Here is a 23,329-nt window from a genome sequence, read left to right on the forward strand (position 1 = left end):
AGGTGTGGAGGATTCCCAGTTGGCCATGCCCTCTACAGGGGTTCTGGGGGTGGAGGTGACTGTGATCTGCTGATCAGCTTGGCTCCTGAGAGGGCAAGGTTTTTGAGTTTGGGTTTCTCGGCTCCGGTCGTGGAGACCATGTTCCATTCCAGGCGGCCTAGTATATTGAAGGCCTATGATATAGGCATTGGGTACATTTTCTCATCTGGTGTGGTGTGGCCGGTATTTCCCCCCAACAATTCACAACTCAAAATCCCTCGATACAAAAGAGAGAAATCGGGGGGGGGGGCTCAAGCAGCTTCAAAGTCCTTCCTCCTAGACACTGGAACTCCCTACCTACCAATATCAAGAATGAAACATCCTACCCACAATGCAAAAAATCACTGAAAACTTGGTTATTCAATCAATATTAAACTGAACAAAGACCCCAACCTGCCTGACTAGACCTCCACCTTCCGTTGTATATACACCGTATGTATACACTGCCATTGTTTTATTGTATTCTCGTATTATAATATAAAGATTGTATTTACCCATTGTCTGTAACTACGTTGTGATACCTCCGGGTCTGGGCGTATTATAAATGTAATAAATAAATAAAATAAATAAGGTTGTGGTGTCCCGGGGTTGTTGCAGCATGGTTTCAATAAATGGTTGGCAGTGGGGACTGTGAGAAACCTGAAGGTGTCTCGGTAACTACTCCCCAGGGATCTGCCTTCCTGGTGGCCAGCACACAGCCATCACTATTGGATCCAGTTCCTGGGGGTGGACCAGTGGGGGAGGATCACCTGGATGGGGGGTCTTCGGGGAGTGGAAGTGGGACACTGACAGGTGAGATGCGGTATCCCCCTTCCTATAACTCCTTTTTACCATTCTGCCACGTAGGATATTCCGAAACACTGCCTGCCCTTTTCCAACACAAACACTTTCACACACGACAGACAACGGTCTAACACTGAACCGTTTGCCTGACATGTCCCAACACAAGGGTCAGGCAAAGTCAGGCAAAAGGTTTTGACCAACAAGTAAAGGAAAGCTAAGGGTAACAAATCCTGCATGGCAAAAGAAAAGATTGGCAAATAGTGAACACGGAAGAGGGATGCCGATGAAAAGGGACGAAGCCTAATGCCTCAAGGAACATTTTGTGTTAACAAGAGTGAACCCGTGGAAGAGAGGTTCACAGTGAATTATTTAAAAAGACATTAAGAATTGTGAATGTGAAGAAAGTTACAGTGAACCTGAACGAGGGCTGCCGACATATGGGGGCCAAAGTCTAAGTCACGAAATACAGTGTATTGACAAGAATGAACCCGGCAGAGGGATGTCCACAGTGAACTGTACAAAAGACATTTTACAAAAGTCACTAGATAGGTTGCATTGAAAAACATAGTGTACCCAATCGAGGGAGGTGAACAGTTAAGTAAGATCTGAGCCCGGAAGAGGGGGATCCAAGGGTGAAAAGACAACACCCACGACCTGTGACCGTAACAAATCAAAATACAAGAGGGGTCTGAGCCCAGAAGAGGGAAACCCAGGGGTGAAGAACTATCACCCATATACAGTGAAGAGCTTTTGTTGTACATTTTGTTTGATTATTTGAACTATCAGATCCTCGGAAGCAGGAGAGACAACCTCTGAAGTTCCTGATATTGATTCAAACTTTCTAAGGATCTGCACCTAGAAGAGGGGGATCCAGAGGTGAAAGATATCACCTGATGTATCCGTGAAAAGGACCTCTTTGCTTATTATTTGCATATATCAGGCCGACGGCGGCAAGAGACCTTTGATAGAAAATAGACTTAACCACCGAGTGCCCAGATTGCTGAAAGCGGAACTGTTAACTTGAGCTGGGGAAAGCTCGAGCGTGTGCTGTGCTCCAAAGTCCTCCCTTGTCCAGTGCTGAAAACGTGTGGAAGGTAGACCTCCAGTACTGCATCCTAACTTATCATTTGTGAACACTTCCTTCTTTCTTAAGAACATTATCCCACACTTCTTTTTGAATTTAGCGTAAGGATTAGCAATAGGTTTTTCTTAGTATAGGCCCTTTCATTTTTGACACAACACCATTAGTACTGCCTTATTATGATTTGATGGTCGAAACTTGCTCCCATCTTAGATTTAGGTTTATTTATTTATTCATTCATTCATTTATAGAGCGCTCAAAGCCCAAAGGCAACTAGGCGCTGATACAAACTTATGAAGATGGTTACAGGTTTTTTAGAACATAGCGTCATAGTTACAGAGTCGCATGATTGCACATTACATATACACATTTATATACACAAGTAGTACAGATATTCAACCAAGGCCTATGAAGCTACTGTGGTGTATCTGTCTTAAAGAGGAGGGTTTTTAGATTTTTTCTAAATGACCAGAAGGAGGTGTCGTTTCTGAGGTGGGTGGGGAGGGCATTCCACGATTGAGGAGCTATTGTAGGGAAACCTGATCCTCCTGCTTTCTCTCTTCTGTACTTGGGGGTGATGAGCAAGTTGGTGTACGGGGAGCGGCTTGGTCTGTTAGATTGGACTTTGTGGATAAGGATACGGAGGTATAGGGGGGCCTTGTTTGCAGTGCGTTTGTGAGAGAGCGTGAGGATTCTGAAGTTGATTCTGTCCTGGACATGGAGCCAGTGGATCTTCCTCCTGATGGTAGAAATGTGTTCGTGTCTAGGAATGTTTAAGATAGCTCTGATGGCGTTGTTTTGAACAACCTGTCATTTTTTTATATTTCTTGAGCTGGTTTCTGCAAGTAGTGAGTTGCAGTAGTCGATCCTGGATAACATCAAGGCTCTGGCCAGTGTGATAGAGATATCCGTGGAGAGGAACAGTCTGCTGGCTCTTACCAGTTTGGCCATGTAGGCTGCTGAGGAGACGACAGCATTGACCTGTCTATATAAGGTAAGAGAGGAGTCGATATACACCCCCAATGTTTTTATTTCATTAGCGACTGAGATAGTGTTACCATCACGGTATGAATGGTTTGTATGTCTGGGGGAGGTTACTGAGTTTAGTTTTGTTTCCAATGAGGATTAGCTCAGTCTTATCTTCGTTAAGACACAATTCATTGAGTGCTATCCAAGCCTGGATGGCCAGGTCACAGGGATTGGAAGGGCTGCAGAGTTGTCAGAAAAGACCCTCATGGTTCAATTGGTCAGAAATGATTTAATCCATTTGATGGAATCTGATGAGAATTGGGAAGCAGTCTCAAGGTGTTGGCACAGAATGTCGTGATTGACCAGATCGAAGGCTGCAGAGTGATTTAGGAGAAGGAAGATGGACAGTTTCCCTTTGTCTTTGTATTGATCCATTTGTGTTTTCAAATCTAATACAGCGGTCTCTGTGCCATGATCTGGTCTGAAGCCTGATTGTCTAGACCCAGGAGGTGATTATCTTACACATGTTTTTGGATCTGCAAATAGGCTGCACGATGGAGTATTTCTTTTTTTTTAAACTTTGGTTTTATTGGTAATTTTTCAGAAAAAGAAACAATGACAACACCGGGAGCAGTATGATTATCACATTTAGCATCATCATCAAACCCCCGTAGTCTCCTCCCCTCCTAACCCCCCTCCGCACTCCAACCCTCCCCCCAGATCAGTGTCCTTTTGTGAAACCAATTGCAGGGGTCATCATCAGTACTCGTAGTTCGGTGCCTTGGAGCCGTGCTATGCGTTCCCTTAATAGCTGGCTTAGGCGAATCCGCTGTCTCGCGGGCCGTGGGCTACACCATTGTTCTTGAGTGGTTCTCTCTGGGCTCCATCGCCCTCACGCTTCGTGTTGTTCACATAATGTCAGTGGGCCTCCCACCCCATGCCTGGTAAACCCCATACCAATTTGCCTGGAAGGTGCTCGATTCATTGTTTACCATGGCCGTCAGTTTGTCCATGAGGAACATGTTCTTCAGCTTTTTTAGCCAGTCTTCCTTAGAGGGGTCTCTGGGCTTTTCCACCTTTCCACTAGGGCCACCCTTGCTGCTCGCAACATGCTCTCCCACATTCTTGGGTACCTATTATATTTCCGCCTCCTCCGGTGGGAGGCCCAGTAACATCGTCAGTGGATTGAGTGGGAGTAGTTCCTCGATGACCTCCGCCATCCATCCCCGTACCTTCTCCCAGAACCCCTGTACCTTAGGGCAGAACCATCACATGTGACCCCTCGTCCCCACTTGGCCGCATCCTCTTGGGCATCTGGGGGACACCCCCGAGAACATCTTGGACAACTTCAAAGGGTCTCTATGCCAACCCTGTAAAATCTTAAAGTTGTGCTCCATGTCCGACGTGAACAGGTTCCCATGGAAAGCTATTTTAAACACCCTGGACCATGCGTCCTCCGAGAGAGCCTCTCCTGCCAGGTCATTCCAGAACCCACGAAACCCTCTCCTCCCTTCCAAGTTCACAGTGTTCAATATTTGGTACATTTTAGATACTACCCCATTTCTCGTTGTGGCTGTGTCTAATAACTTTTCAAAGGGGGTCAGCTGTCTCCGCAGATTCAGGCCCCAAGTCTGGTCACAGAGGATGCCCTTCAGGCGCAAATATTCAAAGACTGAAAGAGACCCCCGCCCAAGCGCATCTCGCAGCTCCTCGTATTCGAGGAACTCGCCCTCCTTGAACAGCTGCCCCGCCCATTCCAGCCCCCCATCCGACCAGGACTGGGCATTCCTGAATCCCCTGCTACCTAGTTTGAGCGGGTGGCCCCAGAGCGAAGACATCGGGGAGGGCCATGAAGTAAAGTGTGTGGTTGTGGGTCCTTCTTTGCAGATCGACCATAGTATTCCCAGGGTTGGGTGAGTCTGCAGTCTATTTGGGATGTGTTTACGCGGCAGCCACAGAAGGTCGCACACTTTCAGATGGTGGGCATCCATGTCCTCCAGATAAGACCAATAGGTGCCCATCCCCTCCCTCATATGTTCCAACAGGACCCTTAGTTGGGCGCCCGGTAGTAGAGAAGGAAGTCCGGCAGCCCGAAACCACCCTCCTCCCTTGGTAACGTTAGAATGGCCTTCCCTATCCTCGGGTTCCGCCCTTGCCAAACAAACTCTCGGACTGCCCTCTGTAGGTCTCGAAACATCTGGTCGGGGACCCCCGTTGGGAGTGCCGTGAAAAGATACAGCAGTCTTGGGAGGATGTTCATTTTCACCGCTGTCATGTGCCCGTACCAGGACAGGATCATACCTCCCAAACTCCTCAGGTCTGATTTTATCTCTGCCATAATGGGCCCAGAATTCGCCGAAGCAAGTTTTGAGAGATCCCTCGTGAGGAGTACACCCAAGTACCTGATGGAGTCACCCCCCACCACAATCCCCGCACACCTATCCCGGTGGTCCAGCCCCGGGTCCCGAACCCTCATTGGTAGTAATACTGATTTTGATGCGTTTATTTTCAGCCCTGAGAATTGCCCGAAGGTCGTCATCAGGGACAGGAGGTGGGGGGGGCGAGGTGCTGGGCTCCACCAGGTATGCTAGAATGTCGTCAGCCAACAGGGAGAGCTTGAACTCCACCTCTCCTCTTTTAATCCCTTGGATGTTGGGGTGAGCTCGGACCGCTATGGCCAGGGGCTCCATCGTCAGGACATATATTAAAGGGGAGAGTGGGCATCCCTGCCGCGTCCCCCACGTGAGAGGGAATGAGTCGGAAAGTTCTCCATTCACCTGCACTCCCGCCATTGGGGCCCGTATAGGGCGGAAACCCAGTTCCTGATGTGAGCCCCGAAGCCCATTCGACAGAGGAGGAGTTGCATGTACCTCCACTCCACCCTGTCAAAAGCTTTCTCGGAGTCCAGGCAAAGCAGACTTGCCTCGAGGTCTGATTCTTGGGCATGGTGGATTAGGTCTATCGTCTTCCTGATGTTATCAGAGCCTTGCCTGCCCCCTATAAACCCCACTTGGTCCCTGTGAACCAGCTTGGGCATTATCCCCTTCATCCGTTTGCCTATCACCTTGGCCAGGATCTTAACATCTATATTGAGGAGGGAGATTGGTCGATAGGAGGAGCATTCAGTGGGGTCTTTGCCCTCTTTGGGCAGGACCACAATTATGGCCCTCATCATGGTATCCGGCAGGGAGCCCCCCTCTAACACCCCGTTAAATGCCCTCACCAGATATGGGGCTAGGATAGCCCGCAACCTCTTGTAGAAGTACACAGAGAAGCCGTCTTCCCCCGGGGACGTTCCCACCTTCATCCCACTGATCGCGTGCTCCACCTCCTCTTCCGTCACCCAGCCCTCTAGACCCTCCGCCATTTCACCTGTCAAGGACGGGATCTGGATAGAGTCCAGGAAACCCTCAATCTGAGTGTCATCCCCATCATATTCTGACGAGTATAGCCTTTCATAATAACGGCGAAAGGCTGCCCCGATGTTGGGGGTGTCGTGATCTAAGGATCCCCGATCATTCTTCACTGCTTTCACCGTTCTGTTCCTTTGAATCTCTCTGAGTTTCCAGGCCAGGATTTTGTCAGCTCTGTCCCCCTTCTCATAATATCTCTGTTTCACTAGCTGGAGGCTTCGCTCGGTCTTATGAAACAGGAGGTCTTTCAACTGGAGTTTATAGTTTTCCAGGGACGCAATCTGATCTCTTTCCAGGGGAGCCTGCGGGAGGTCACCCGGCTGGAGGTGGGCTATCTTTTCCCGCAGGGACTTTTCCTGTGCCTCCCTCTCCCTCTTTTTCTGGGCTCCCATTCTAATGAGGACACCGCGTAAGGTCGCCTTGAAGGCGTCCCACAGCACGTGTGTGCCCACCTCGCCGTTGTCGTTCAACTCGAAGTACTCCAAGATCGCGTCCTGCACTTCCTGTACTAGAACTTCGTCCTTCAGCAGGGAGTCATTACACTTCCATCGCCCTCTACTGCCACTCCGCCATCCCCCTACTATGGTGGTGCGGACCAAGTCGTGGTCTGACCAAGGAACCGGGTCAACCCTGTGGCCAGAGACATGTGGAAGGAGGGGTTCGTCTACCAGGATATAGTCTATACGGGAGTATGATGTGTGGATTGCTGAGTAGTATGTGAAGGAGGGGAGGCCTGTCCTGGGAGTTGGGATGGTGTCCACAAGGCCCAGCTCCGCGTTGACCCTCTGGAATATACGGGCCATGGTTTCATCTGCGGCCCTGGTGAGCTGAGGCCCCAGGCGTTTTCTATCCGCGGTTGGGTCTAGGACCATATTGAAGTCCCCCCCACCACCAACATCCTGTGAACAAACAATTTCAATTTGTCCTTCACTCCCTCCCAGAATTGCGCCGGGCCTTCGTTAGGGCCGTACATGACTGCCAGAGTCAGGGGGGGACCCCGCAAAGAACCCTTTGCCAGCAGATAACGGTCCTCTGGGTCCTTCACCGTGGCTTCCACTTCAAAGCCAACATCCCTTGCTAGCAGTATGGCTACCCCCCTTTTCTTGGTTCTGTGGGATGCGCTAAGGACCTCCCCGATCCCGCCCCCTTGCAATTTCGGTACCTTCCCCCAGGCCCAGTGTGTTTCCTGAAGAAAGAGCAGGTCAAGCTTTGCCCTCCTAAATTCCCTGCAGACCAAGGATCTCTTGGTTGGGGTGTTCAACCCCCGCATGTTAACGGAACCCATGCCCAGGGCAGGCAGATCCTCAGCCATTGTCTAGAATCAACATTTTACTGGGTAGCTGACTCGTGGCACTTTTCCTTTCCTGCTCCTTTTGTGTTATAACCTGATCTCCCCTACCCCCTTCCCCCTCCCCCCAGGTGGGCCTTAAACCTGTTCCCAACTGTCCCCTGGTCCCACCTCTGAACTGAACAACCCCAACTGTTCCTTCAACCCCCACCCCCCACCCCGGCGTCCAGCCAAATAGTTCCACCATTGCTGGTAATTGGCCGGACCACCAGCCTACCGCCTCCGGCTGGGCTGATGTCGAAAATCACTCCTCCTTGAGCCCCCCCTTTAACCCCCCTGCCCCCCCCCCCACCAGGCCCCCGTCCCCAAGCAACCGGTATACTTGCTGTTCTGGGGGGCCCCTTACGTGCTTAGACCCCATAGTCCTGGGAATCTACTCGTCCTTGGGCCGGGCCGGACATTGTGATCATGCATTGAGTTCTTTGCCCGGTTTGCCCATACCCTTTTGCACTTCCGGATTAGTTTTCCAGCTACCAGGCTACCCCAGGTTCGACCGGCCCGCTCCTCCATGACCGGGGTCGGCGTCTTCCCTGTCCGTCGTCGGGGACGGCGGGTTCAGTTTCTTAAATTTCCGTGGACCCGTCTTCTTTCTCCTCTCTCCTTGTGACCTGCGTTCCCTGGCTCCTTCCGCTGCAAATCCCGTGGGTTCTCTCCAAGGGGCCGGGTCTGACACATACTCTTGGATGGCTCCCCTTATGTCCTCCTCTGTAATCAGGGTCGACTGTTGACCCTCGTACTCGAACGAGAGGGAGAAGGGATACCCCCATCTATAGCGCACCCCCTTCTCTTTTAGCATTTGTGTCAGAGGGCGGCACATCCTGCGTTTGGCCAGCGTGTATGAAGAGAGGTCCTGGAAAATGGACACTTGTGCTTTGTTATAAGTTATCTCTCGTGTCTTTCTGGCCTCCTCCAGAACCTTCGCCTTCTCGGTGTAGTAATGAAAGCGGACCAGGATCGACTGTGGGCCCCCAGCTCTGCCCCCCGCTCTGTGGACCCGGTCGAACGTTGGTTCGGTCGTCATCTCGTCCGAGAAAAGGAGGGTCATGTCTCTCACCAGCCGGTTCAGTTCTCTTTCCGTTTCTCCCTCCGACTCCGGGACCCCAAAAATTCTGAGGTTGTTCCTCCGTTCCCTATTTTCGAAGTCATCCATTTGTCTGGCCCTCTCCTTGTCTCTTTTTTCTAGAGCAGCTATTCTCATGTACATGTCCATCTCTTGGGTCATTGTTGAGGACTGGTTGGTCTCCAACTGCAACAGTCTGTCCTCCACCTTGTCCACCCTGCGGTCCATGTTCTCCATTTTCTGGGCAATGTCCGCCCGCATGTCTCTAATCTCCTGCAGGACCGAGGCAAAGCCCTTTTCCATTGTAAGGAAGGGCGGGGGCGAGGTCTCGGGCTGGAATATTCTAGTCGTCCGAACCAGGCCGCTAATCTCCCTTCTGGCGTCCTGGTAACGATACTCCTGGAGGGTTTGGCGCCAGCTCATCCGATCTCCCTATCTCTCCCTCCGGCCGGTGGTCTCCGGGGGCCAAGAGCGAGGATCCTGCTGGGCGACCGCCCTCACTCCTCCGGGCAAAACCGCTCCACGTGGGGCTATCTTTGAGCAGGCACACGCCCCGCCAGTCTCCGGCGGGGGCCTCTCACTCTCTACACACCCTTTTCCCGCTGCTTGTGGTCGTCTGTCCCTGTGTTGGGGGGGTGGCGACGATGAGTAGCAAATTGTAGTCGAATGAGGGTCCAGACTAGGCTTGCTGGTTAGGTACTATCGGCCATGTTTCCTTCTGAGTTCGTCTCCGGGCGGGCACTCGCCCTGGGACGGAGCCCAGGGGCCACCACCTGTAGTAGTCCCTCACCTCCTTCTCCGGCCGTGCTCCGCTATTGTTCGCGGTACACTGCTCTGGTGGCCCTCGTCAGGGACCGTTGGTCGGGGTCCCGGCACCCCTGTTGTTCGACTCTGTGATCGAGAGCTCGGGTCAAGCGGGCTGCCTCTCTTCTGGTGGATTTGGGATCGCGGCTCGAGTCACCACCACCAGGGGCTTCCGCTCTGGGCTGGTCGGTCCTCCCGTGCCGCGGGGCCCCAACGGTGGAGTCCCCGCCGAAGCGCCGGCGTGTTCGGTGGCCGGGGTAGAGTGGAGGGGTCAGGCGCGCTTACAGGCCTCAACAGCTACTGTGTATCACCACTCCCCGCGCAGCTCTGGTAGCGGGCGGGGCCTCCCGCGTATTCTCTCGTTGGGCCGCGGGGCCTCGTTCTTGGGCTTCCGAGGGTCTTTCGGTGTCGCTCTTTCGCCCAGGGGGTCCCCCGGGGTTCGCCGCCACTGAGAACCGCAGCTATTTCGTGGTGGTCGCGGGGGGGGCTCAATCCCTCAACATGGCCCAGTTTCGGCGGGAGCGGCGTCTTCAGGCAGCCATCGCCTGTGCGCCCCCTGGTGGCCTCCACGATGGAGTATTTTTAATAAGAACGGTACAGTAGCGATGGGATGGAAATTAGTGGGGATGTTGGGGGCTAGTGTTTTTTAATAGGGGTAGACCCGAATCTGTTTTTAGATCTTTCGGTGCTGTATTAGAGGCACATGAGCTGTTGAAGAGGCTGGTGCCAAAGGGTGCAAGTTCTGATGCACATTCTTTTACCAGGGTTGCCGGGCAGATGTCAACCTTTGCATCTAGAAGGTTTTAAGCTTTTGATAATATTAATAGTATCAGAGATGGAAAGTGGTGAGAATGAGAATTTGTTAGCCTCCATTGAGGGAGGTGAGGTTGGCTGTGTTTGGATAAGGCAACGTTTAGATTTCTTTTCTTCTATTTTTCGTTGAAGTGAAGAGACTTTCTCTGCTAAGACATTTTGAATGTTGGAGCACCATTGTTCTTCTTTGACAGTATGAACCGGAGTGGGTGCTGGGGATTCTAATTCACGGAGAATGGTGAATTGTTCTCTGGTGTTGGATTGGGCATTGGATATTCTCTGGTTATAAACTTCACTTTTGGCTGAGAGGATTTCTTTTTTGTAGTTATTCGCTGCTGCCTGAAAAGGCTTTTGTTCTGTATAGTTGGTGATTTGCGCTAGTTATTTTCTGCAGATCTTTTGGAACCACGCATTGTTCTGAGTTCTGGGGTGAACCAGGGGTTAATATGTGCTGAGCATTTGGGTTTTTTTCTTTTTAGGGGAGCAACTTTTTCAATAACATCTGACATGATTTTGTTGTATTGACATATTAGAGTTGATGAGTCATTGTCTAGATGCGTCCAGTCGAGAAAGGGCGTTAGGAGAGGTAGCATGTTGTCTTTATTCATATTCTTACAGCTTCTAGAAGGAGCCATAAGTGCTGGTGATGGAAGGATATGATTTTTTAGTAATAATAGTGGAGGTGAGGATTATGGTGTTGTGGTCTGACCAGGGTGTGGGGATATGATATGATAGGTTATTTATAACAGGCTTAATACCCAGAGGTTTCTAAGCGCGGACCCGGGGATCAAACCTGTGGTGCTCCGTGTCGTAATGCTTCCAAGGCGAGCACGTTGTCCCTGAGCTATCCTCCTTAGACGTAATATTAGATTGTATGTTAGTGGTACAGTTAGTTCCGCTAACCAAGCCAAAGTACATCCTTTTTTCGTCGGTAGGGGCATAGATCCTTTGGGTGAACCATTGGGCTTCCATAGATTTGGCTTAGAGGTCTGCGTGGATGTCTGAAGGGTCATTCAAACCGAAGTTGAAATCACCCATGATAATTGCTTTGGAGTGAGGTTTCATGTTGTGTACCAGAAGTGACGTAATGTCATCTTCGAAGGTGGAGATGGCGCCAGGGGGCCTGTAGAAGATGTGAAGAGTGAGTGTGCAGGAGGGTGTAAGGGATATTTTTAAGGTGATGACATCACCTGCACTGAAGGGGAGATCGGAGGAGATCCATATATTTAGCGTGTCCTTAGCTAGTTCGGCTACTCCTCCTCCTCCTGATGTATCATTATCCTTTCTAAAGATGGTGTACCCCTCTGGGATGTCTAGGGAGAGCTGTGGTGAATGTAGCCAATTTCTGTAGCTGCTAAGAAGTCAAGGTCGTTGGATGTGATAACGTCTGCGATATCCAGAGCGTGCGCAGTGATGGATCTGGCGTTGATGAGTGCCCCTTTTTATTGTGGTTGCATTCATGCTGGCAGAGGCCTGACTAGAGGTTGCTTTGTGGAGTTGAGTCATTTGGTCTGTGTGGGAGTGGTGTGACAAGGTTGGTGGCGGTGAGGATAGGTGATTGATTTGACCGTAGGTGTGAGCGTGAGGAGAGTCTGTGCTCTCATCAGTCCCATGGTGGGACGTGAGTGCAGAGGAGTGGTGGTGGCTGGGAAGTCTGTATACAGGGAGTTCTGTGTGTAATGGATTGAGGTATCATATGCGTGTCTCTGCCCTGTTCTTGCAGAAAGACGGTAAAGAAGGTTCATCTGGGGGCAATGCAGTTAATGGGAGGTCATTGGTGTGGGATAGTGGTCTAGTCAAGCCTTTGATGGAAGAGCAGATGTTAGTGGGAGGTGAGATGAAGGGAAAGGTGCAATTTTGTTGAGGAAAGGAGTAGGGCAAGGGATAGGGTAATGACAGGTGCAACGTAAGCGGGCTATGCCCTTTCCTAATTGGATATAGTTTAGATTAGGTTTTTTCCAACTTACCTTGTTTAATAAAAAACCCTTGAACTGTAATCACTTGTCTGTCTATTCTTGATACCATGCCTTCCTTACAGTACTTTGCGGGCTCAGTGGGCTGCGTTGAGGGTTGTGGTGTTCCTCTGTTGGATTTGGGTCTGGTGGGCCAGTTCCTTAGGAGCCTAGCGTCTTCTAGTCCTCATGTGTGTTCGGGTTCCCCTTCATGGGTTCTGCCCCTGGTTTTACGCTTTATTCAGTCAGCTCCTTTTGAACTGATTGGGCTTATGGATCTTAAACACCTTACGCTCAAGACAGCCTTTCTGGGTGCAATCTCCTCTGCGGTGTGGCTGGGGGAGATTGGGGCTCTCTTGTGCCGTTCTCACTTTCTTTGTGTCTTGCCTGACTGCTTGCTTTTGAGGTGTGATCCACGGTTCTTGCCCAAAGTTGCCTCTAAGCTCCATCTGACTTAGGAAGTGTTCCTCTTGTTTTTTTTCCTGACCCTTTGTCCCCAGAGGAGGTGTCTTGGCACTCCCTTGATGTGCGTTGTACGGTCCTGGAGTACCTGACCAGAACGAAAACTGTTTAGCGTTCAGACAGTCTTCTGGTTACCTTTGGTGCGGCTGGGGCGGGAATAAGGCTTTGGTTGTTTCCATTAGTAGCTGTATCAAGTTGGTGATCGCTGTGGCATATTTGTCCTCCGGTCTTTCTGTCCCTTTGGGTTGTCAAGGGTGCTCGTCCAGGGGTATGGCTGCTTCCGTGGCAGATGCTTAGGGTGTTCAGTTGCATGAGATTTGCAGAGCCGCTATCTCGGTGGATCCCAATACCTTTATTACACATTATAGGCTTAATGTGGGCAGTTCTAGGGATAGTTCTTTTGGTGTGGGGCTGCTGTCCGGGGCCCAGCTGTGATGTTCTGTTGATCAATTGCTCATTAAACCTGGTATGTTTTCATTGATCCTGGGTGTCCTCTTGCTTCCTGCTTTCCTTTGGGCCCTTCCACTTGGTTTGGCTTGGGTATGCTTCATTGGTGAGTACTGGGATGAGGAAGAGGGACGTGGAGGTAATGCTCAGATTACGTACCGGTAATCTTCATTACTCCTAGTCCAACTTTCCTCATCACAGTACTACCGACCCTCTGCGCCCTCCCGTGGTGTGGAAGGTCCCAGTGTCTGTACAGGCTTGCAAAGTACTGGTGTATTGTGGGAAAGTGGGAGGTTATACCTCCGCGGGAGCGGGGCCTCATTGGTGAGTACTGTGACGAAGCATAGGACTAGAAGTAATGAAGATTACCAGTAAGTAATCTTAGCATTATACATTTTCTCTTCTTGTCATGTAACTGCTGGAAGTATTTAATTTAGATCACTCCTGTTGTAGATTATTTAATCATATGATAATGTTTGCTTTCTCCAGACCTGAATACATTATTGGTGTGTCCTCGTGTTCAGCAAAAAATAAGGAGCAAAGGCTACAAAAGGTAAATAAATGCTGTGATATATGTATGCCTCTCTGCACACGTTGTTCTTTGCTTCTGTCTCCCAACCTGCGTACCCATGTCCTCCCTGTACTTTCTTCTCTTTCTCTACTCTTTTTCCTCCCCTTGTGGCCAGGCGTGGACTAGGAACCATAAATGCCCTGGAAAAAGTTGTTAAAGTGGCCATATGTTGCACTGATCAATGAGGGATAACAAGCGACCCCCAAACCCTCAACAGAGAGTAATAAGGATTGCAAGCAACCCCATCCCCTCAACAGAGAGCAAGAAGGATAGCAAGCACCCATATCCCCTCAAAAGAGAGCAAGGAGGATAGCAAGCAACCCCAACCACTCAACAGAGAGCAGCAAGCAACCCCAACCCCTCATCAGAGAGCAGCAAGCAACCCCAACCCCTCACCAGAGAGCAGCAAGCAACCCCAACCGCTCAACAGAGAGCAACAAGCAACCCCAACCGCTCAACAGAGAGCAACAAGCAACCCCAACCCATCAACCGAGAGCAGCAAGCAACCCCCAACCCCTTAACAGAGAGCATGGACTAAGGTAAACGTGTGGATTTTATAGTACGTTTACCTATAAAGCATGATTAAAAAGTCACGTTTGAAACTTTTTCAACGATCCTGTACATATACATTTGCCTTATCATCCAATCAAAAGAAATGTAGAAATCCAAGAATCTCTGTTCTCAAACCCTTTCACAATCCATTGCTTAATAAGATGAACTGACAGTAATCAAAACGAGCCCACTGGGAGTCCCCTGAACCCCTCACCCATGCTGGACACAGAATAATGAACAGATTACTTTTCAAGGGCAACCATAGCATTCCACAATGAGGGTATGTGCCTTCTAGCATAGGCACAGGACCCGGTCTAATAATGGCAGGTACAAGGCAGATGTGCAGGCGGTAGTATAGCTGTAGGGCACAGCGCAGGTACACCTTCCCCTGCTTAGGCACATCCTCAAGGAATGTTTAAGTGCAACGTGGAAGATACACATACCATGGCATAAGTAGAGGATATGGCAGCAACATGGAAGATATGCATGCAGTAGCACAAGTAGAAGGATATGGCAGCAACATGGAAGATGCACATACCGCAGCATAAGTGGAGGCTATGGCAGCAGCATGTATGAAACACATACCATGGCATAAGTAGAGGATATGGCAGCAACATGGAAGATGCACATACCGTAGCATAAGTGTGGGATATGGCAGCATCATGAAAGATATGCATGCAGTAGCACAAGTAGAAGGATATGGCAGCAACATGGAAGATGCACATACCGTAGTATAAGTACAGGCTATGGCAGCATCATGAAAGATACACATGCCATACCTCAGACATCCCCCTCTCTAACCCTCTCACCACTCCTCTGTCTTGGATGGACCAAGTTCTACTCTCCTCTCATCTGAAACTCTCTATCCCTCAGGCAAAGCTCCCCTCCCCCTGCCCCAGCACTCTTCTCTGTCATTCACCGCATGAAGCGCGTGTCAGTGGATGCCTTTGCTTCTAGTTTCTCTGCTCCTCCTACTCATGCGCTGACTTGCACCCTGACACAGCCCTTTCCAACTGCATCTTTCTATTTCCAACACCCTGGACATCCTTGCCCCTGTCATGAGAATCCGGCTGAAGCCTACATCCAAGTGCAACTCTTGGTATGATTCCGACCTCGCTGTCCTGAAAAACAAGTGCCGGGTGGCTGAGAGGAAGTGAGGGCTTCGAGTGCATCCTCTGACAAACTGGCCTGCTGCCTGCTCCAAAGGCAACACACACTCTCTCAGCAGAGAAGAGAAGCACACATTCAATCCCACATCTCTGCGGCCTCTAACAACAAGGCCAAACTTTTTAAAATCTGCAAGGAACTAGCCAATCCTGTTGCAGTCTTTACATCTCCTGTTCCCTCCAAGGCTCTCTGTACCGCTCTGGCCTCTCATTTCTCAGCTAAAACCCAGGACATCCTATCCTTTATCTCCTCTTCCTCTCTCTGCCAACCTTTGACCATCTCTCACTCTCCTCCTCCTTTCTCATCTTTCTCTCTGACCTCACCTGGCGAGGTTGCTAGACAAGTCCGATCTATGAAAGTGTCGTCAAAACAGGTGCTCCCCTGCTCCTCCAGAACCATCAAGCAGCCTGATTGACAACCTCGCTCCAACCTTGGGTGATTTCTGTAATCACTCTGTCGCCACTGAAACTTTCCACTCTCCCCTTAAGCACTCACTTGTTTAGCCCCTGCTCAAGAAGCCGTCTGCCGATCCTACCCGCCCGGGAAAACCTTCGCCCAATCTCCATCACGTCTTTCCCGGGCAAACTCTTGGAAAAGCTGACCATCTCCCAGCTTACTCTCCACACTGAATCTGTTTGTTGTCTCCATGACCATCGGTCTGGCTTCACAGCTTCCTGAGGCACGGAACCTGCTCTCCAGAACACCTTTGAAGATCTGCTCTCTAATCTTGATTCTAGCAATCCTTCTGTCCTCCTCCTCCTTGATCTTTCCTCTGCTTTCGACACAGTCAGCCACGCCATCCTGATCAATTTTCTCTGTGAGAACCTGGGCATCACGGATAATGCCCTGGAGTGGCTGACCTCCTTCCTCTTGGACCGCCCATCCCAGGTCCAACTTGGTCCCTTTCTCTCAGCCACCTCTCTCTCTATCTGTGGCATTCCCCGGGCTCTATACTATCACTCTGGTTTTTCAATGTCTACTTGGTCCCTTTGGCCCACCTGATCTCTACCTTCTCCTCTAACTTTCAGTGTTATGAAGATGGCACTCAGCTTTCCTTCAGGCTCCCCTCAGCCTCCTCTCCTCCCTGCTCATTCCTGACTGTCTACCCGCAATACAGGATTGGTGCGCCATCAACGATCTCTGCCATAATGTCAGTAACATGGAGATCCTCCTCATTGGGACCCCTGCTCCTGCTTTCCCTCTCTCACTCTGGCCGCCCTCCTTGGTCCCTCTTCCTTCGCCTTCCTGCGAAGAAATAAACCTTGGTGTTATCTTTGACTCTACTCTCTCTTTCTCTCCTCATATCTCTGACGTCGCCAAGAAGTCCCACTACCAGTTGCACCGCCTCGAAGGGTCCCTTCCCTTTCTCACTTTCCCCCAGAAGCTCACTGTCTCCAGAACCATGGTTCTCTCTAGGCTGGACTACTGCAACAGATTCGGTCTCAATCTGCCTTCCTCTACTTTCCACCCTCTTCAACTAATCCAGAACAGGATTGCAAAACGTATCCTTGGCCTCAAGCCCAGAGACCGTATTTCTCCAGCCCTGAAATCTCTCCACTGGCTCCCGGTGGCTGCAATGATCAAGTACAAGACCCTTTGCACTACATCCAACGCTCCCTTCCAAAATGCCTTCCTTCTCGAGCCCTTCGCTCATCTACCTCCAACTCTCTAAGGGTTAGACGCTTCTCCGGGCAGAGAGTGGGGGGCAGATCTATCTCCTCTGCAGGCGCCTCCCTCCGGAATGGACTCCCTGCCCCTCTGTAAGGAACACATGGTGGCAACAGTAAAGACTGACACAAGTGATCAGGGTGTTTATTAAACTGGAAATGCCGGGTGGAAAAACACCTAATCTAAATCTAAGGTAGGAGCAAGCTTCGACCGTCAAAGGAAAAATAAGGCAGTCCTTGTGGCAGCGTGTCAAAACAAAAGGGCCCCTACTAAGAAAAACGTATTGTCAATTCCTTACAACTAATTACACAAAGAGTGTGGGATAAGGGTTCAATAAAGAAAGAAGTGTTCACAAATAATAAGTCAGGATGTGATTGCCAGGGGCCTGCCTTCCCGACGTTTTCAGCCCAGGATAAGGTGGGACCTTCGAGCACAGCACAGGTTCGAGCTTTCTCAGCACGAGCTAACAGTTCTGTTCCAGCTATCAGGTTCTTTGATGGTTAAGTCTCTTTTTAATAAGTCTCTTGCTTTCGAGGGCTTTATGTATTCAACAAAAAAACAAAAGGTTCTGTCCCACGTATGGCTTTGGGTGACGGCTTCACCCTTGGGTCCCCCTCTTCCGAGAGCAAACCCCTCTAAAAAATCATATTCGACAAATCAACTAAACAGTTCCTTTTTCAATGAACTTTGGGGGATAACTTTCCACCTCTGGATCTCCCTCTTTCGGGTTCAGACCCCTTTCAGACGTCAGCCTCCCTCCTACGGGTTCGCTATGGCCTTTCTTGCTTTCACGGGTCTTAATGTCTTTTAAACAGTTCTTCAGGCTTTGTTCCTGATTTTCGGCTTCCCTCTAGGGGTTCACTCTCGCCAACTGTTATAGACAGTTGATCGGGTTTACATTGCTCCACACACTATTCGGGTTGTTAGCTTCCCTCTCACCAACTGTGATGCTGGAAATGCTTTGGAGGGACAGAGCCGCCCTGTCCTTGTCCTGTAGACCTTTTTCATATGTGTTCTTTGATAATTTCTGCACAGGAGTCCATGTGGGACTCCTGGCAGTGCAGCTCCTCCTATTTTTGGTCATGGTGAACAGACCCATGGGATACCCTTATGGCACCCATGGGTGGGGGTACCACCGTGTACCCCTAGTGTATGTTTTTGGGCCCCTATGGGTGGCCCACAGAGCAGGGTATGGGCTGGTGGCAGCTCCATGCTGAATTTGACAGGTGCTCTGAGTATCCTCTTTTTTGGGATACCCAGGCCCTGCCATTGGAATCTGTTAATTCCTGATAGGAAACAAGATGGCCCTGTGGCCTATTGCTTTCTATTTCCTGTTACCTTGTATTCCCAAAGTCCTAGGAAGCCCTGACTCTGTCCCTTCCCGTGACTGGCTGTTGGGCGGAAGTTCCCTATATGGTAGTGCCCTCTGACTGGCTGTTGGGTGGAAGTTCCCTATATGGTAGTGCCCTCTGACTGGCTGTTAGGTGGAATCTCCATATATGGTGTTGTGGGAAAGTCCAGGCCAGACCGGCTGGAGCCTTCCCAGTGACTGTATGTTGTGGGTACACCCTTGGGGTGGCACCTGGTTCAATGGAGTGTGTGACCAATATGCACTTCTTGTTGTGGATGTCTAGTTTCTGGTATGTGACACAAAGAATGAGACAGCCCTGGCCAAAACTGGCATGAATGCAGTGTTTATTGCTGAATGGCTGGCTTCTTGTCCCAATACACATTCCTTGTTGTGAGTGTCTGAGAGGGAGGCGAATGGCCTGAATGCACTGTGCACCTTATTGGCTGCCTGCCTGCCTGAATGCCCTTCTGAGTGATTGGTTGCCCGAGTGTGACCCAGCAGAATGAACGAGAGACAGAACAGTATATTTGGGAGCCTCTCACTGCTAGAAATCATTCAGAAGCTGAAGTTGATACTTGATGCTCATCCTGAAGCCCAGCTGGAAGAAGAAGACTTGCTGTTGCGTTTGGCTTTGACCTGATCCAAAAGCAGGCGAGTTTGTCGAGGACTGATCCGAGAGAGGACCTGCTAAGGAGACCTCTGCCCGAGCTATGAGAGAACATCGTGCAAACCGCCAATCTTCGTGTTGCCCAGAAGCGAGAACCGCTTGACGCCGTTCCGCTGACAACCAGAGCCGCAATGCTCCACAATTAAGAACATTTGAATCTAAGAACTCCCTTGTCCACACCGTCAACCGCTTTGTCCCGCAGGAGAAAGTCGAGGATGCCGATGCACCAAGGTGAATCCGCCGGTGTGTTTCCTGCCACCCGAAGACCACAAAGACCCTGACGGCCTTTCTAGGCCAAAGTTCTTCAGTAACTTTTGCGGCAATGAACCATCATCGTCGAGGTGCACTGTACGCCTCATCCTTGCAGGATGTCCCCGACCATTGGCCGACTAGATCTGTCTGGATCGAAGCTGCTGCCTCAACGCCATCAAACTGTTCATCGAGGCCTCTTGGAGCCAGGTTCACCTTCTTTGACGACTATCAACGATCCGTGCCTTAAAGGGGGCCACTCAAGAAGGATCCATCGACGCCTCTTCGAAGAATTCTGCCATTCCAGGTACATTGGGGTTGTAGAACTATTTAGAAGGAAATAAGACTCATATTGAACAATATATGGACTGGGCTTGTAGTATATATTTATTTACATGTTTCCCAGGTGGGGGGATCCTCATACTGAACTGTCCCTAGTGGTAGGGGCTCAGGATTCTTTTTTTATTTTTTTTCTTAGTTTTTAGTTTGTCAGCACATATTTACAACACTTAAAACACATCTTGTTTTTCATGTATACAAAAACAATCATATAGCATAACAGATTTACATCACATGAATTATCGAATTTAATTTCAAACATATACCCAATTTTACAGTTTTTCAGTTTTATACAATTTGTTTTCAAAGTTCATTTGACCTCCTCAATTGCCAGCATATGAGTCAGCCTTCTTTCTATTAAGTACTCACTTTTTTTTAGTACTTTCTACTAAGTTATGTTATCTCATATAATTCATGATGGCAGAGCCCTACTTCAATTTCACACTATAAGTTATCTCTAGATTCATCTAGAAAATGATAGAATTTCATTTTAGACTTCTTTAGAAATCGCCATCAACTGTAATTTAATTGCAAGTTCCTAGTTGATTTTACCAAGTGTTATAAGATGCGTCACGAGAGCTTAAATTACCTTTCCTTACTGGAGAGCGCTGAGTTGAGGCTGCCAGTATGTCGATGAATCACAGCCGAGGAAAGTGCAACGCTAGGAACCGACCCAACCCCCTCCTGACGATTAACGAGAGGATGGGACTGAATCAGCTCCCAACGCCACGAGGGGTCCTTCTCTGTATTAGCGTGACGTTGAGACAGTGTTACCACTGACAGAGAAGGCCAAGCAGAGTCCAGTAAGCAGATCCAAAAGCGAGTCTTCAGAACTCCTCCGGAAGGTAGAGCACAGATACCGGCAGGGCACAGCACAGGCAGAAGGAGGCAGGAAGAACAGCCCACCCAGGGAAGAAAACTCCAAGAAGAGGGAGCAGGGGAAGGAAGACCCAGACAGGCCAGCTAGAACCCCAGTAATAGAATCAGGGGGCAGGCAAGGGGTAGAGGAAGGGCAGTAGGCAGGAAGGACTGGGACTGGGGACCCAAGAAGAATACAGAGAAGCAGGCTAGGCAGGTAAGCACAATCAGGAAGGGAACTGGAGGCAGAGACAAGCAAGGCTCCAGCAGCGTACACACGGAAGAATCACGTTGAGACGCAAGTCTCCGTGTGTACGGAGCCTCTTTAAAGTTCCGGGCCAAGACGAGGCTTGGAACGCAAGCACCCGCTACTGCGCATGCGCGGAACGTCGGATACTGACGATCCGCGCATGCGCAGAACATTCAAGATGGCCGCGCCCATGGAGCCGACCCGGACCGCGGGGCGTCGCGAGGGAAGACGCCAGCGCGGATACAGTCTCCACGAGGGAGACCCTCGTGGCCGAAGAACCGGGACCCCAGAACAGGTAAGTGGCGCGCGCGAGCGTAGCGTGACACCAAGTAGCCGTGTTAACAGAAAAATAACCTTGTTTTGCAATCCCCACGTACATGTATTCCACAACCATTCCCTAGCTGGGACAGTATCACCTAGTCACTCACTGCCAAATATCTGAATACAAAGATGTTCAAAGTAAGGACAATAAATGATTAAATGTTTTGCTGTTTCTTTCAGCGTCACAACCCTACAAAATCTACAGTAGCTCTTATCAAAATTTCTTAAATCGGAATACCAATTCTTAATTCGCTCCAGTGTTGGAGTTTGGTTCAGTTTGAATCTTAGGTAACTACCCGTATTTTACTACACGAAAATTGGAGTATATACAATTGGCGGGTAAACGTTTTGTTATGAATTTTGTGTTTTCTTTGTAAGAAGCCAATGAGGCAATTCAATCCGTAGTGTGACACCAATCAAGTTCAAAGAGTTTTTGCTTAACATGACCAAGCCTGTATTCCAAATCCTCTGGCTTCAGCCCCATTTCCCATAATATAGCTACCATTCTGTCATAGTAGTTGGCAACTGAAGGGGGGTTGCGCTCCCTTATCATATCTCCCATATTCTCATATAATGAGTTGGCCGGTGGATACAACATCTTGGCCAAATTTGCTAGGGAACGCTAATGGAACCTCGCTGATAAAGATTAAAGGCCCAACCCATGCCTGAGAATTACATTTGGTAGCACATTTGCTAATCTTAGAGTATGTTTCCACAACCCCCCCTTTAATTGATTAAGTATGTTGTCTATCTGTGTTAGACATGTATCCAACCCATACAGGATGACTGCCTCTACCTTGAGTGTATAGAACTCAATGAAGGGTACTAGTGAATATTTGCAGTACTTAAGATAGTCTATATGCATCCGACTATTTAAAGAAATCGCCTTTTCTTTCAGCACAGCTTTCCACATTTTTGCAGAATTGCAGTCAACAAATTGTCCCCCAGATATTTTGTACATACAGCACGTGGTATACATATTTCATTTATTGACCATCGATGCACATGCATTTTTTCTTCAGGTTACGAAATATAATCGCCCTAGATTTTTTGGCGTTAAATTGTAGGTTGTGGGCCTGTGCAAATAGGTTCAGCTTAGCCTGAAGACCAAAATGCGTTCTATCAAATATCAAGATGTCGTCTGCAAAGGCGAGCCACTGCAGCTTCAGATGACCAATCCGTGCAGGAACGCTGATACCCTGCGCCCATATATCATCAATATTACAGAGGTATAAGTGAACAGGGTTGCAGCCAAGTTGCAACCCTGTTTAACTCCAACCCCCGTCGGTATTGGATCAGTCGTTGCCCCATTCTGATTCACTCTTACCAGGTTAGCAGTTTCCTGATGTAGTTTTGCAATAAGAATAATCAGATGCGATGGAATACCCAACCGGGCCATGTTATCCCAGAGCAGCATGCGGATTACACAGTCAAATGCCACTGTGAGATCTATAGAGGGGCCAGCATTACGCACGTTTGTTTGTACAAGAAGATGGGCCAATCTGATTGCATTTAAGGTTGTTCCCATCTGGGCGTGAAAACCGATCTGAAATCATGACATGATGTTCTTGTGGTTTACATGTGCTTGTAGGTCTCTCAAAAGCAAGATGGAAAATACTTTGGCGGCTGCATCTAGCAGTGCAATTGGTCGAAAGTTGCGGGGATCTGCAGGACTCCCTTTTTAAAATATCGCAACCACTATCGAGTGTAGCCATGATGCAGGTAGTTTTTATGTTTGCATGATGTTATCAAATTACGTTTTTAGAATTTTAACCCAAAATTGTGGATTTCGTTTTAGCACACAGGGCGGTATGTGGTCAGAGCCGGCTCCTTTAGAATAATTCAAAGATCGTATTGCTTGTTCGATTGCCACTAGAGACCATGGTGCTGTAATGCCAGGTAACAATAATGAACTCCACGGACTTGTGGAAACAAAAGCACTGGGTAACAGAAATTTGCTAGAAAAAAATAATTTCCATGTTTCTGCAGATATGTTTACAGATGGTTTTTACTGTGTTTTGTTGTATCAGCCCTGAGCATAGCCCATATGGATCGGCGATCATTGCGACATAAGTTGGCAATCATTTTTTGTTATTCCGATTATGAATTATATGCTTGAGTTTGATACAGCTATTTCGATAGGCATTGCAAATCATTTTTTTCTT

The 23,329-nt window shown here is 49.2% G+C and overlaps 1 protein-coding gene across 1 annotated transcript in view; it reads left to right on the top strand.

Annotated features, from left to right (window-relative positions):
- Positions 1–23,329, top strand: part of LOC138517053 (zinc finger protein 615-like) — an 86,783-nt gene that overhangs the window by 20,708 nt on the left and 42,746 nt on the right. The window contains exon 2 of the mRNA XM_069632565.1: positions 13,661–13,724. The gene's annotated coding sequence lies outside the window, so the exon portion shown is untranslated. The remainder of the gene's footprint in view (positions 1–13,660; positions 13,725–23,329) is intronic.

This window comes from Ambystoma mexicanum, chromosome 6q (assembly GCF_040938575.1).
Source record: "Ambystoma mexicanum isolate Mex_15411 chromosome 6q, UKY_AmexF1_1, whole genome shotgun sequence".
In the NCBI taxonomy this organism is placed as follows: domain Eukaryota; kingdom Metazoa; phylum Chordata; class Amphibia; order Caudata; family Ambystomatidae; genus Ambystoma; species Ambystoma mexicanum.